Below are 14,604 nucleotides of genomic sequence, written 5' to 3' on the forward strand. Positions count from 1 at the left end.
TAATTGGTCTTATACCCTTCTTTGCACGCCAAGGACTAATTATGTTTAATTTTTTTTTTTTTTGCATATAAAAAAATGGGGACAGCTCTTTATTCCCGTTGTCTCTTATCTTCCTGCAATGAAAACCTCCCCGCCGCTTGCTAATGAGTAATGGTTGGTTCAAAGCATCTCAACTCATCATGTAAATTGCCATTTGGATTCACCGCTACACTAATTTTGCACACCGGTTCCCAATTAGCACCTTTCCGAAAGCGGGGGTGCCCTCTAGATAAATTGGACTAAATGCGTCCACCGCCGGCAAATATTGTTGGGAATATTGTTGAGTTCCTTCCTGCCAACCTGGAGCCATAAAGGTTTGTGATTGTCATGTCTACGGAGGTCCTCAATCATTCAGGTCATGGTTGTCGCCAAATTGCTTTTTCAAAAGGCAACTGGACTTCCTTGGTTTACTTCTTCCTTGAAGACATTTCGCTTCTCATCCAAGAAGCTGTTGTTTCACTGCCAGTGGCCAACGGAGCTGGCAGCAGATTCAGACAGTGAGGAGGTTGGGGAGGAACCTGGGCCAGTCCTGGAGTCTGGGGAAGGCTCTGATGAGGGCTCTGTGTCGGAGGCAGAGAGGGGGCCAGGGACGTCTGACAGTTATCAGCTACCTTCGGAGTCAGACATTAGTGAGGCAGATGAACAGCTGGAACAGTGGTGGGTTGAGGGCGGTACAGGCATACCGGTGCCTGCCGGGAGCACCGGGTACCGTTCCGGTATGATGCTCCGGAGGCCCCACCTGCCCGCCTGCTATTCTTACCTGTATTTGAGCTCTTCAGCACTTCCGCGCACACACACCGAGTGTATGGTGCCTGCGCGACACTCTACCGAGCCACTGGGGCATTGCGCAGCATTGCAGGTGATAAGGACGCATGCGGGTGCTGCGGTGGACGCTGGGGCCCGTTGCACCATGTTGCTTGCACTGGGATCCGGAACCCACCACTGAGCTGGAGACTGTTCATTTCCACTAGAGGAGGGTTGCAGGAGGCCGTTGTCGTTGAAAACGGACCTCAGGAGCCCATTTTCACTGGCAGAGCGTTGCAGGACATTGTCGCAGCCAAAACAGCCGTTTTTGCTCGTTTTGCCCCCCCCCCATCCCCCAGAAGCACTCTATAAGCCTCCTAAAGGCTATGCGTGCCGGGGTTTTTTTGACAAAAAACGGGCCCATTTTCGCAAAAAATGGGCTGTTTTGGGGAGGTTTGCAGAGTGCAAAAACTTTTTTTTTAAAATTTGCCTCTTCAAAATCTTGGTGCGTCTTCTACTCCGGTGCTTCCTATACTCCGAAAAAACACAGTATGTATATGCGGGAATGTAAAAAGGGGAAAAAACCCGGACAACATTTTTATTTACAAAAAGAATTTAAAATTTGTAACCAAAAATAAAAAAAAGTCTGTGTTTGCAAAAAAAGAAGAAAAAAAAAGCTTCATGGCAAGATAGAAAAGTGGCACAGCAGTGGAGAACTGGGAGGAAGGCACGCCAAATGGGACCGTGTTCTTAAGACATCATCGTGCCAGGGGGTTCCTCCGAAACGTGGGGGAGCTACTGGTGGTATGAACCGGTCCTGGCGGAGAGAAAACCCTTCCATGCATTCGCCTGCTTCCCGTCAAAAACCGCCAGATCCCTGGATCTGCACTGTGCACCCAACCCTTCAGCTGCTGTTTCTTCTCACTCAATTGGAAGTGGATCTTAAGAGCTCAAGCTGGCCTAAGATCAGCACCTCCTGCCTTGATAACAGATGCCCGGGGTTGGCTGCGACATTTATTTTCTATTAAGCGGCCGGGAATCAACACTGGGGAATCAACATTATGGCCCCGTGATGTTCATTCTCTTTTCTCCGGCTTTAGCGCTCGCATGTCTATGAAGCAAAAAATAATTTTTTTTAAAAAAATGAACTTTTTGCTTCTGGATTTTCCCTGGAGAGTTAATGACCGCGTTCTTTTTTTTTTTAAAGAATTTTATTGGTTTTTAAACATTTATAGGAAAGGGTAGGTGGATGTACAAAAACTTTTGGCAGCTCCATCGTGCTAAAGGTAGAAGTCTCTCCAAACCTCAACTTTTACAGAGAAAAAACAAAAACAAAAGATAAAAGATAAGCATAAACAGCATCTTGTTATACATTGTATCAACCATATAGTCAATCATCTCTTTTGCCACTTTCTAAGATATCAACAATTACAATGATATTTCAAATACATTTATTTCTGTGACCTGAGTCTTTTCAATATTGCTCCCTCCCCCCCCCCCATCCACTGGCGGAGGCACAGCCCCTCCCTCCCTCGTATCTTGTGTATTGTCACCTTTTTTAATGACCACGTTCTTAATATTAAAAATGTAAGCAGAGTATATAGAAGAGCCTTTAAAAACAAATTTATTAAAGCCCCATAGTGGCAAGGAGGAAAATCATTAATTTGTTTTAGTTAAATGGAGATGGAAAACAAAGCTCACCTTTAAGAGAACTCACTGGGTGGGTCTAATTCTCTGCATCGGGGGAGGGAGGGGAGGGGAGCTCACATCAGCAAACATCTGTAAGGAAGGCAGAATCAAAGGGGCTGGGGGCCTAAGCCCATGTACCGTGGAAGTTCAAGAGCTGAGCGGCTCCTAAAGTTAATTATTACTTGTGTTGCCATAGCACCCGGGGGCCTCCACCTCAACAGAGATCGTGCATGAATGAAGAGGCTGACTAACACCATATTTTCTGAAGGCGTCTGGATTATTTCTTCTTAGAAAGACGGAACGCTCTCCAAGTCATGGAGCTTCTGGATCAAGAATATCACGAAGGGGGATCTAAGACAGGGTGGGGAAGGTGTAGCTCCCCGGGTAGGTTGGAGAACCGTTGATCAACAATAGCCTAGATCAGTGATGGTGAATCTTTTGGTTGAGACATGTTCCCTTCCCACCAAAGGTGGTTCCTATTTATCTACTTGCACTTTTACGTGCTTTCGAACTGCTAGGTTGGCAGAAGCTGGGACAAGTCATGGGAGCTCACTCCGTTACATGGCACAAGGGATTCGAACCGCTGACCTTTCTGATCGACAAACTCAGCGTCTTAGCCACTGAGCCATTAAAGGTGGTATACCAATAGATAAATAAAATTAAAAATCTATTAGCCCCTCTTCCATTTTCCTACATGGGGGACTCCTAAGTAACCAGTAGTAGTAGTAGCACCACGTACAGGTAGTTCTCGATTGGCGACGACACATTTTTGTTGCTAAGTGAAATATTTGTTAATTTTGCCCCATTTTATGATCTTTCTCACTACCGTTGTTAAGTGAATCACTGCAGTTGTTAAATTACTAACATGGCTGTTAAGTGAATCTGGCTTCCCCATTGACTTTGCTTATCAGAAGGTTGCAAAAGGTGATTATGTGACCCAGGGACACTGCAACCGTCATAAATATGAGTCAGTTGCCAAGCCTCTGAATTTTGATCCTCTGGCCATGGGGATGCTGCAACGGTCGTAAGTGTGAAAAATGGCCATAAGTCCCTTTTTTTAATGCTGTTGTAACCTCAAAGGGTCACTAAATGGACTGTTATAAGTTGAGGACTACCTGTACAAAGACTCACTCTACCATCCTTGAAGGTTGTCAATATGAAGTTTGGTCACAAAGTTACTTTTTCATCATTGCCCCCCAAAGGTCAGTAAACGAAGCAGTCACTAAACAAGTCAGTCGATGGCAATGCCCTCGCAAGGTTTGACCTGCTGCTTCCTTTTAATTGAATACACCGGACAGCCAATGGTCTGAAGATTTGGGCAGCCCCAGGTTGGAGAAACCTTCTGGAGCTGGGCACTTAAAAGTCCTGCGTGTACGCACGTGATAAAAACACATAGAATGTATTTTTTTTTCTGAAGATGTAGTTTGGAGGAAGCGAAGCGGGGAAAACCGGGCAAGCAAGGCTAGTTTTAATTGGGGGGGGGGAGGGAATCATAGCCAGCTTCCTGGGTGCTTGCAGGGTGGGCGTCCCTTCTCTCCGGGGCCCCCAAATCCCACCCGATCTCGCGCCCACCAACTCCTTTGCACCATCACGGAAGATTAATTTATACATATATATGAGGATCGGTTTGCACGTCCCGCTCGCGCGCTCTTTCCACACGTGACTGTCCGGGAATCTTAAGAAGCCAGCCCGGCACGATCGCAAACAACATCCCCCTCCCCATTGATCCCCCCCCCTTCCTGGATCCGCCGTTTTCACAACGTGTGTCCGCCTGCGGGATGGGAGTCGGATCTTGCTTTAAAACACACACACAGATTTGAGTTAGGGGAGGGGGGGTTGCAGAGAAGCAAAGGGGAGCAATTGTTTGGGCTTAAGGAGGGGAGCATTGATTATTATTTGTTTATTTATTATTATATTTATTATTATTACCTATCATTTATTTATTCTATTTTAGTATCATTATCTATTATTTATTTAGTGTCTATTGATTATATACGTATTTAGTATTTAATAATTATTTATTTAGTCTCTATTTACTTACCTTATTCATTTAATATCTATTATATATTATTTATTAATTTAGTATCCAATAATTAGTTACTTAGTCTCTAATTACTTATTACTTTATTATTTATTTAGTATCGATTTGTTAGCTATTAATTCATTCATTCATTAATAAAGCCCCCCCCTGCACAATTCCTTCTCCGGTCGCTTTGGGCGCCAAATGCCACCCCCCCTCCAACCCTTCCCCCCGGTTGCAAAAATCCCAAGCCTGCAACTACCACCACCACCCCTTCGCCGCTACGGCCGCTTCCCGGGATAAGGATTTGCAGAGAAAGAGAGAGAGCGCCCCCCCCCCCCCGAGTCTTGCACGCCTCGCTTGTGCTAAAGGGGGAGTGGGGGGGACCGAGCGGGAAGAAGGGAAGCGTGCAACACACACACACACACACACACACAGAGCCACGCTTGCATGCACACAAAGCCAGGGCAGAAGGGGTTGGGGGATGGCGGGGGGAAAGCTGCGGCCGCGCGTGGGAAGAAATAAAAGCTTCGCCGATCTGCCTTTTTTTTCCTTTTTCAACCCACTCGAGTTTCTCGCCTCTTTTTTTGGGGGTGTGTGTGTCCCGGATCGGATCCTGCACTGGAAAAAATAAAGGTGGGGAAGGCGAGGGGGGGATTTTTGGCTGGCTGCCGGGATGATCCCGCTGCAAAGTTTCCCCGGGACTCTTGCTTGGGAAAGGTGGGGAAGGATCGGCGCGGGGGGAGGGGTCGATCTCCCCCCCCTCCAAAAAAATACCCCCCCCCCATTTATCCCATCTGCAGCCTTGCGCGAGCTGCGGCCGCCCGGAGAGAAAGCGAGAGAGCCGAGGCAGCCTCGCCCGCGGGAACGCCGGTGGGCAGATCCGCCGCAGCCTCGGTGGGTGGCCGGCGGGCGACGTCAAAACGCGGGATCCGGCAGTGGGGAGGGGGGAGATGTTCCAAGATCGGCGAGCGGAGAGGTTGGGGGGTGGGAGTGGTCTCTCCGTCCGGGGAGGGAGGGGGGCAACTTAAGCAGGGCGGAGGAGAAGTTGCGCCGGGCGCCCGCTTGGAGAAGCCCGCCGCGCTTGGCGCAAAAGAAGCGAGCGGGGGAAAAGACCGGCCGCTGCTTGGCGCTCGCTCTTCGCTGCCCAAGCCGGGACTTGCCTCTCTCCTCTCCGTCCGCAGCCAGCAAGCCAGGATCCCGAAAGGAGATCTCCTCCTCTTCCTCGGCTTCTCTTTGCCGCCTGCGATCTCCCTGCCCGGGAACGTTGGGGGTGGGTGGGTGGGAGGGAGAGGATCGAGCGATCGCCCCGGCTTTTTCTGATGCTGCCCAAGCCAAACCCCGCCGCGAGTTTGCAACCGAGGAAAAAAACCCCGCCGGCTTCTCCTCTTCCATCCGATCCCCTTCGGCCGCTCGGCGATGGATCGCCCGCAGTCGCCGCCGCGGCTGCTGCTGCTTCTCCTCCTCCTCGCCTGGGGTCTCTTCGCTCTCTTGCCCCGCGAAGCTGGAGGTGAGTGGACCACCGGCCCCATCATCCCCGGCGCCAGAAAGTCCGGGGTGGGGTGGGGTGGGGTGGTTGGGTGGAGTTGGGGAGGGGGAGGTTGGGAGAAACTTAGGGTCTTTCGGGGGAGTTTCCATCTCTGCTCCAGGTGTGCACCAGGCGGGGTTCTCCCCCACCAGGTGCTGCCCAGGTGTGGTGGACCAGAGGACCTGGCAGAGTATGGGCCAGGTCAGGGGGTCCCAACCTTTTTTGGGGGGGCATGCCCCACTTAAGCATCTCTAAAACCCTGATGCCTCCCCCCTCAATATAATTCTCACTTTAGTCCAAAAGTGAACTCTATACTCAAGTAAAGGAAGCCTAAAAGGCCATTAACTTGGTTTAAACAAGGTTCAGGTTGCCGCCTGGTAAAAATCAAATTGCCCCCCCCCCTGTTGTGGGAAGCACTGGACCAGGTGAAACCTGGGATGTGGGGGCGGGATGGGTAGGGACAGGTAGCAAGGTTGGCTTGACTCTTGACGTCTCGCGGCTTGTGCTTTTTTTTTTTTTCAAGAGGCCACTGGGCTTTCTGTTTTTCCCCCCCTTTGAAGACGTTTCACTTCTCCTCCAAGGAGCTTCTTCGGCTCTGACTGGATGGTGGGGAACGGAAGGATTTGTATTCCTTGCAGACAGCTGGTCCTTTGCATCCTTTAAGAGAGTCATTGAGGCCACTTGGAGGTTTCTCTGTGTCCTCGGGGTCACCTGACTGGTGCAAATGGTTCCTGTAGTCTGCAATTTTCCCCCCCTCTGGAAATCCATTCCTCCTCCCACACCATTCCAAGGGTGTCCCTCCCAAATTGTATAGCTAAACGTCTGTAGGTATTCTCAGCCATCCAGGACATGGTTTGCGCCAAAGGTGCTTTTTCAGGAGGCAACTGGACTTTCTGACTTGAATGATGGGGAATGGAAGGATCAGAACCGAAGAACCTTCTTGGGTGAGAAGCGAAACGTCTTCAAAGAAAAAAACAAACCCAGAAAGTCCAGTGGCCTCTTGAAAAAAAAATCACCTTTGGGACAACCGTGTCCTCCGTAGACTTCCTCTGGCTTGCTTTCACACAAACGGAGGAGGACATAAATTAAGATCTTCCCCGGCTAAACAAGAGTTGGCCAAATGACATTGCAACCCAGGGCTGGAGTAAGCTGCTCCAACTCCATGTGCAGCCAAGGGTTTTTGGCGTCCCCTTTTCCTCATTGTTGGAAAAGGCAAAGTTCATAATACAATTAATAATTTGTTGCCCATTCTTCGAAGCTCCCAGGTGGGTTTTTTTTGCCTGATGATAGATCCTGCCTGATACCGAAAAGTCTTCTGAAGTTATGATACAACTGATCCGTGTTCCTTAATCCAGGTTAGGCATACTTGCTAATACCAAGTCAGGCTTTCTAGTTGAATTTAGAGGTGGCTTCGTGGCGAAGACGCTGAGCTTGTCGATCAGAAAGGTTGGCAGTTCGGCGGTTCGAATCCCTAGTGCCGCGTAACGGAGTGAGCTCCCGTTATTTGTCCCAGCTTCTGCCAACCTAGCAGTTGTAAAAATGCAAGTAGAAAAATAGGAACCGCCTTTGGTGGGAAGGTAACAGCGTTCCATGTGCCTTCGGCATTGAGTCGTGCCTGCCACATGACCACAGAGATGTCTTCGGACAACGCTGGCTCTTTGGCTTTGAAACGGAGATGAGCGCCACCCCCTGGAGTCGGGAACGACTGGCACATATGTGCGAGGGGAACCTTTACCTTTAAATGAAAAAACATTCGAAGCTCTGCTTCTAAACTACCAAGTCTTGTGTAATGCATCAATTTCCAGATGGTCTACATAAAATCAAAAGCTTGCCTTTAGGATCGGATATCATTTTGGTGAACAAGTATCAGGGGGTCTTTATCCAAAGTTTGCTGGCCTGACCCGAATCTTTTTGGAGGTTTCTCTTCCAAAGGGGATGATTATTTCCCTCTCAAAGCCATCAAGTTCAGTGTTTAATATCTGCATCGTTAAAAGCAACTCTTTTCTGTGCTACTTGTTTCTGATTTCCAAATTAAAATGTCAAACACAGTGCAGGCTCGGCAATGAATTCAGTATCAACTCCTCCGGGACTGCCTGCCTTTTACAGGTAATCTTCGACTTACGACCATTTGTTGAAGGGTTTTGGACAATGACGATGCTGCTGAAAAAAGCGACTTGCAGCCCAGTTCTTGCATTTAACAACCGTCGCAGCATTCCTGAAGCCACACAATCAACTTTTGCACGGGTGCCATTCAGCACTGGGTTTACGAGACTTGAAGGGGGTGTGGTGGCCCGGTGGTTAAGACGCCGGGCTTGTACACTGGAAGTTTGGCAGTTCGAAACCCGAGCGCCGCATAACAGGGTGAGCTCCTGTTCCTTGCTCCAGCTCCTGCCCGCCAGGCAGTTTGAAAGCATGCAAATGCGAGTAGAAAAATAGGTACCACTTCGGTGGGAACGTGACAGTGTTCCGTGCACCTCGGGCTATAGTCATGCTTACCACATAACCAACGGTGGGTTGCACATTTTGTTACCACCGGTTCGCCGCTCGTGTGCACCTTCTGCGCAAGTGTTCAGCCTTCTGCACAAGTGCTTTGCTTGTGCACATGCCTATCACATATGCGCCTGGCCTCAAAAAAAGTGCCTAAATAGGACGGCATAGAGCCGGGACTTAGAGTGAACTGGTCCGAATCAGCTGAATGCTACCTCTGACGACCACGGAAGGACAATACTGGCTCCCTCGGCTAAGAAATGGAGATGAGCAGTGCCCCCTAGAGTCAGGAAGGGGGAAACATACCTTTTTATTAGGCTGGGAGGGTCCCGGGTTCATGTTACCATATGGGACTTTTCCAGGGGACTTCTGACAAACAGTGTGGGAACCCGGATTCGCTTTATGACTGTATGATTCACATAATGTTGGTGATTCACTTAAAGACCATGGCGAAAAGTTGTAAAATTGGATATTACTCACTTAATGACCACATTGCTTAGTGATGGAAGTTCTGGCCCCAGTTCTGGTCGTAAGTGAAGGATTACCTGTATGGATGTCACGCCACTGGCGAAGTGTGTATTCATTTTGTGCCACTTGTATACAGATAGTCCTCAACAGCAGTTCATTCAAAGTTACAACGGCACTGAAAATGGGATTTTCATGGGAGGAAAATGGGAAGCAATGGGGAAGTCAGATTCGCTTTTTTCTTTAATTTACCGGTTTACGACTTTTCTGGCCACCTTTGTTAAGTGAATCACTGCAGTTATTAAATCAGTAATACGGTTGTTAAGTGAACCTGGCTTCCCCATGGACTTTGCTGGTCAGAAAGTTGCAAAGGGGATCACATGACCCTGGGATGCAGCAACCGTCATAAATGCGAGTGTCCATATTTTGATCACCTGACTTGGGGGATGCGGCCCCTGTCATAAAGTCCGAAAAATGATCGCAAGTCCCTTTTTTTCTGTGTTATTGTGACTTCAAACGGTCACTAAATGGACTATTGTAAGTTGAAGACTACCTGCAAAGAAATCTTGAATAGATTAATCCTGTTGCTGATAAATGTAAGGGCACCTTTCCCCAGGTGTAGTTTGTTGCAAAAAAACCCTCACAATTTCTTATGCATTTCTATAATTTATCGCTTTTGCTGTTGAACATCAATACTTGCGAGGTTCGTTTCCTGAAGTTGGAAGTGACACAATCCATGCAGAGAGAGAGAGAGAGAGAGACAGAGAGAGAGAGAGAGACAGACAGAGACACACACACACACAGAGACAGACAGAGAGAGACAGAAAGAGAGACAGACAGAGACAGACAGAGAAAAACAAAGACAGAGAGAGAAAGAAAGAGACAGAGAGAGAGACAGAGACAGAGAGAGAGACAGAGAGAGACAGAGACAAAGAGACAGAGAGAGACTGCGAGACAGAGAGAGACAGAGACACACACACAGACAGAGACAGAGAGAGGAGAGAGAGACAGACAGACAGACAGACAAAGAGACAGAAAGAGAAAGAGATGGAGAGAGACAGAGAGACAGAGACAGAGACAGAGACAGAGAGAGACAGACAGACAGAGACAGAGACAACGAGACAGAGACAGAGTGAGACAGAGACACACACACAGAGAGACAGAGAGAGGAGAGAGAGAGAGAGACAGACGGAGAGAGAGACAGAGAGAGACAAAGAGACAGAGACAGAAAGAGAGACACAGACAGAGAGAGACAGACAGAGAGACAGAGACAGAGACACACACACACAGAGACAGAGAGAGGAGAGAGAGAGAGAGAGACAGGGAGAGAGAGGGAGAGAGAGAGAGGGAGAGAGAGAGAGAGAGAGAAGCATGATGAACTTTTGTCTATGAGGATTAATTCTTGGAAACCTTGCATAATTTATGGCAGCACGCAATAAATCTTACGGATGATTTTACCGCGCAAGCAACGTATTTCCCATCTTCACCTTGGATTATTTTCAGAGAGGAAGAAGATGGATGGCTCCCTTCAAAAGGGCTTGTCATCCAGGTGGGATTGTCTGGAACTTAGGCGTGCGACCATGCACAAAATCTGCTTCTTGTGGTGACAGCCAGTCATATTCCAGGGTGTGTGTGTGTGTGGTTTGATTGTCTTGTGTTGGCCATCAAAGCACAGACAAAGGTTGGGGATGGTGTGACATGCCCCTCTAATTCAGCCCTCATGTTTTAGATTAGGAGTCTCCAAACTTGGCAACTTTAAGACTTGTGGACTTCAACTCCCAGATTCTGGGAGTTGAAGTCCACAAGTCTTAAAAGTTGCTAAGTTGGGAGACTCCTGCTTTAGATCAGAGGGTTCATTTTCAGGGATGGATTCCAGCTTCTTTTACTGCTGGTTGGCTCAGGGCTGCACTTCGGGCTTGGGCGCGCTTGATCCCGCTATGTGCACATGAGCAGAAATAAAAAAAATATGCTATGTGCACATGTGCAGAAGCAAAATACCCAAGATGGTGGCCCCTATGGCGCTGCCGATAGAACCCGTCTGGGCGCGTGTCCAGCTGAGTTATTACGTACTCGGCCGAACCGATCCAAACCAGAAGCAACTCACCACTGGTGCATTTGCATCAGAAGTAATGAAGAGAACTTGGAAAGGGGTGTTTTCTCTTCCTCTTGAAATTAGGGAGTTTAAGACCAGCCAGTTGAAGTGTTCGGTCCTGCAAAAATCCGTGGTTTTCTAGCCTGACAACTTAAAGATATATGGACTTCAACTCCCAGGATTCCCCGCGCTTTGAGGCCATTTTGGACAGCTTCAACAGCTGAAAGGACAATTCCCGTTGAGTGACCCCAAATGGGACCGGGCAACTACGTTATAAAGCGAAGTGGTCGCTAACCACGACGGTTCTTAGGATCTTACTTCAGCTTTCCTTTGCTTTATGGACCGGCGAAGGTCGTAAATGCCAGGATTGGGTGCCAGAGTTACTTTTGCATCGTTGCGACTGCGAACAGTCGCTCTGTTGCGAAGGGAGGACTGCCGAGATCTGCCTTGGTTCTTTGGGGATCAGTGTTACTGGTTGTGAAACCACCTTTCAGAATGTTATTTTATATGGTTTGGTACAGCGGCGGGATTCACGTACGTTTACCACCAGTTTGCAAACGTGAGCGTGGGTATGTGCATGTTCGCATTGCGCGGGAAACTTCCGTGCATGTGTGTGGCCTTCCGTACATGCACTTTGCACACATGCACAGGTGCCCAAATGTGCGCAGCATTGAAAACGAGGCTACATAGGACGTTTTGGAGCGGGGGCCAAGTTCGCCACTTCCAGTTTGCGCGAACCAGACCGAACCAGCTGAAGAACACTTCTGGGTTTTTTTACCATCATTTGCTATCCCTACTGTTGGGAATGCTAGGAAGCACCAGTTACGGTCCTTACATTTATAAGAGAGTGAAGATGTGCAGGGAAGGGATGGAAAACGGAGGGATGGCTTATACAAGATCCAGGATGTCCCCCCTTGCAGGAAGCTGTTCTTTTGATGCTTGGGAAAGTATTTGAGGTGGTGCCAGCTGTTTTTTCTTTCTTTCTTTCTCCTTAATGGAAATTATTTTTGGAGTAAAACACAGCTCTTCTTGGAGCGTGGAAATTGCATCAATAAATTTATATCTCTGTAATAAAAGTGGGATTTTGGAAACCTCAAGTGTTCTGACCCAGCTCCCCAAACATGACAGGCTCTCTGAAATTAACTCAAAGATTCCTTTGTTAGGAGTGCTGGCAGCTCTGTTAAAAAAGTTTCTCTCTCACCGCAGGCTAACAAGTCTGTCTGGCAGGGTGAGGAATAGTTCTCTGCCACACCTATTCATCTCCGCCCGCTGCCTTTTGTCCCCAGAGCTAGGGTGGGGCTTATCTAGCAGTGGTGGCTCTTCCGTCCCAAGGACCGGCCCATAGATTTCCACTGCTCTCCTCTCCTCTGCCACATCTATTCATTTCCGCCCCCTGCCTTTTGTCATCAGAGCTAGGGTGGGCCTTATCTAGCAGTGGTGGCTCTTCCATCCCAAGGACCGGCCCATAGATTTCCACTGCTCTCCTCTCCTCTGCTTTCTGCACATCCACATGTCAGGCACTGGACAAGCACTGTGAAGTGAGAGGAGGAATTCTGGGAGTTAGAGTCCACAAGTCTTAAAGCTGTCAAGTTTGAACACCCCTGGGGTTTTTTTTTCTGAAGGGTTAGGGGTGCAAGGGTCTTGTAACTTGTCAGCTTTAAGACTTGGGTGCTTCAAATGCCAGAGTTTCTGAGCCAACATTTTGATTGCTAAGCAAGAGCGTTGTTAAGTGAGTTTCACCACATTTTACAAGTTGGCCACGCCCACCCATTCACATGGCTGGCAAGCCACTCCCACATAGTCACATGGCTGGCAAGCCACTCCCACAAAGCAGGCCACACCTACAGAAGAGATTCTAAAAAAAATTGAAACCCACCACTGGATCCTGTGTTTGCCATTTGCGACTTACTCGGGCAACTTCCTACAATGAAAACTAATGGGGGAAGCCAGAGTCACTCAACAACCACACAATTCACTTAAATCACCGTGGCAAACAAAAAAAAAGATGGTAAGATTGTGTGTGACTCACTTAACGTCCTCCTTGTCTATCAATGGAAGTTCTGGCCCCAATGGCAGTCGTAAGTCGAGGACTACCTATAATTATAGTTGTATTTATAACTGACTTATTGCTAAAAGTACTGCAGACCCAACGACAGTTGAAACCACCGTAATATATTACCCTTAATTAAGGATTTATCGTATAAAATAAGGCGCCTGTAAAGGAAATGGTTCAAAGGTATATAATCACAGCTTTTAGTGACTCAAAGGAAGAGGGAAGAAATGGTATTTCTTTTAAAAGAGGGCTTCGCTGAAAATGGGTGCTTTCCAATTCCTGTTTTTACACCTCTCCCCACCTCCCCGTGTGACTCCCAAGTCCTTCGCTCGTGCAAGTGTGCCTCTTACCACAGTTCCAGGAGAGAGGTGATAAAGAGCAGTAGTAAAACACTACCGCCGTAACCGATATCACTAATTCTCACAACCTCCCCTGTTCATTTAATCCCCAGATATTAGATATCCCGGAGATCTTTTAAGGCAGAAACACCGGTTTGGATTAAAATGCCCATTGGGCCAACCGTTGCGTTTCGAGATAAGGGATTCTCCCCCCACCCCCTCTGTCTCAAGGTCCTGTTTAATATCCGGTGTAGTTAAGCCTGTAAATGACTGGCCTACCTAAAATGCCTTTTTGAGAAAAGTTGGAACTTTTGAGTGGTATTTGAGGGGGGAGGGAAGGTATGCATTAGCTTTCTGCTCCTCCTCCTCCTCCTCCTCCTCCTCCTCCTCCTCCTCCTCCTCCTCCTCCTCCTCGTGGGCATTGGGCGACATGGTTAATCCCCTCCTCCCTTCCTTTCCTTTCCTTTTCATTCATTATTCATCCAGGTCTAGGGAAAAAAACCCATCTGCTTATAAAAGACAGGAAGGAATGCCAATTAACTGCGCGGAAACACTTCGATCGAGGAATTGTCTGGCTTGGCCAACCTGGGGAAGTCCGGATGTTGGCGAGGAGCGATGAGTCTACAAATCAAATAACTTCAGAACATAAAAAAAAAGTTTGGCTTAAGGCTAATCGAGGTATTAGAGAGCGGCAGGAATAGTACCGAGACTCCTCGACTTAACGGCCGTTCCTTTCGTGAACGCTCAAGAGTGAACGACGGCATGGAAAAAATTTGAGTTACGACCGTTTTTCCACCGTTAGCGTCCTTTGCAGCCTCTCCGTGATCACCTGGTCGAAATTCGCAGGCGGTTCGTATTTATGACCGTCGCAATGGCCGAAGGTCACGTGATCTTCCTTTCGGGACCTTCTCACAAGCAAGATCAGTTACTAAACTTATCAACTGTGGTGATTCAATTCACAACGGCAGGAAGAAAAGTTGTTAAAACGGGACAAAGCTCACTTAACACATGTCTCATTTAACAACATACATTTTCGGCTCAATTGTGGTCATAAGTGGAGGACTGCCAGTACTAATCTCTTACTGTCGGCCTTCATTCATACACCCTCCTACTGGTATCTTGTAATATGGGGATAATAGTACTTGGTCT

Source organism: Natrix helvetica (genome assembly GCF_964273705.1).
Source record: "Natrix helvetica genome assembly, chromosome: 7".
NCBI lineage: Eukaryota > Metazoa > Chordata > Lepidosauria > Squamata > Natricidae > Natrix > Natrix helvetica.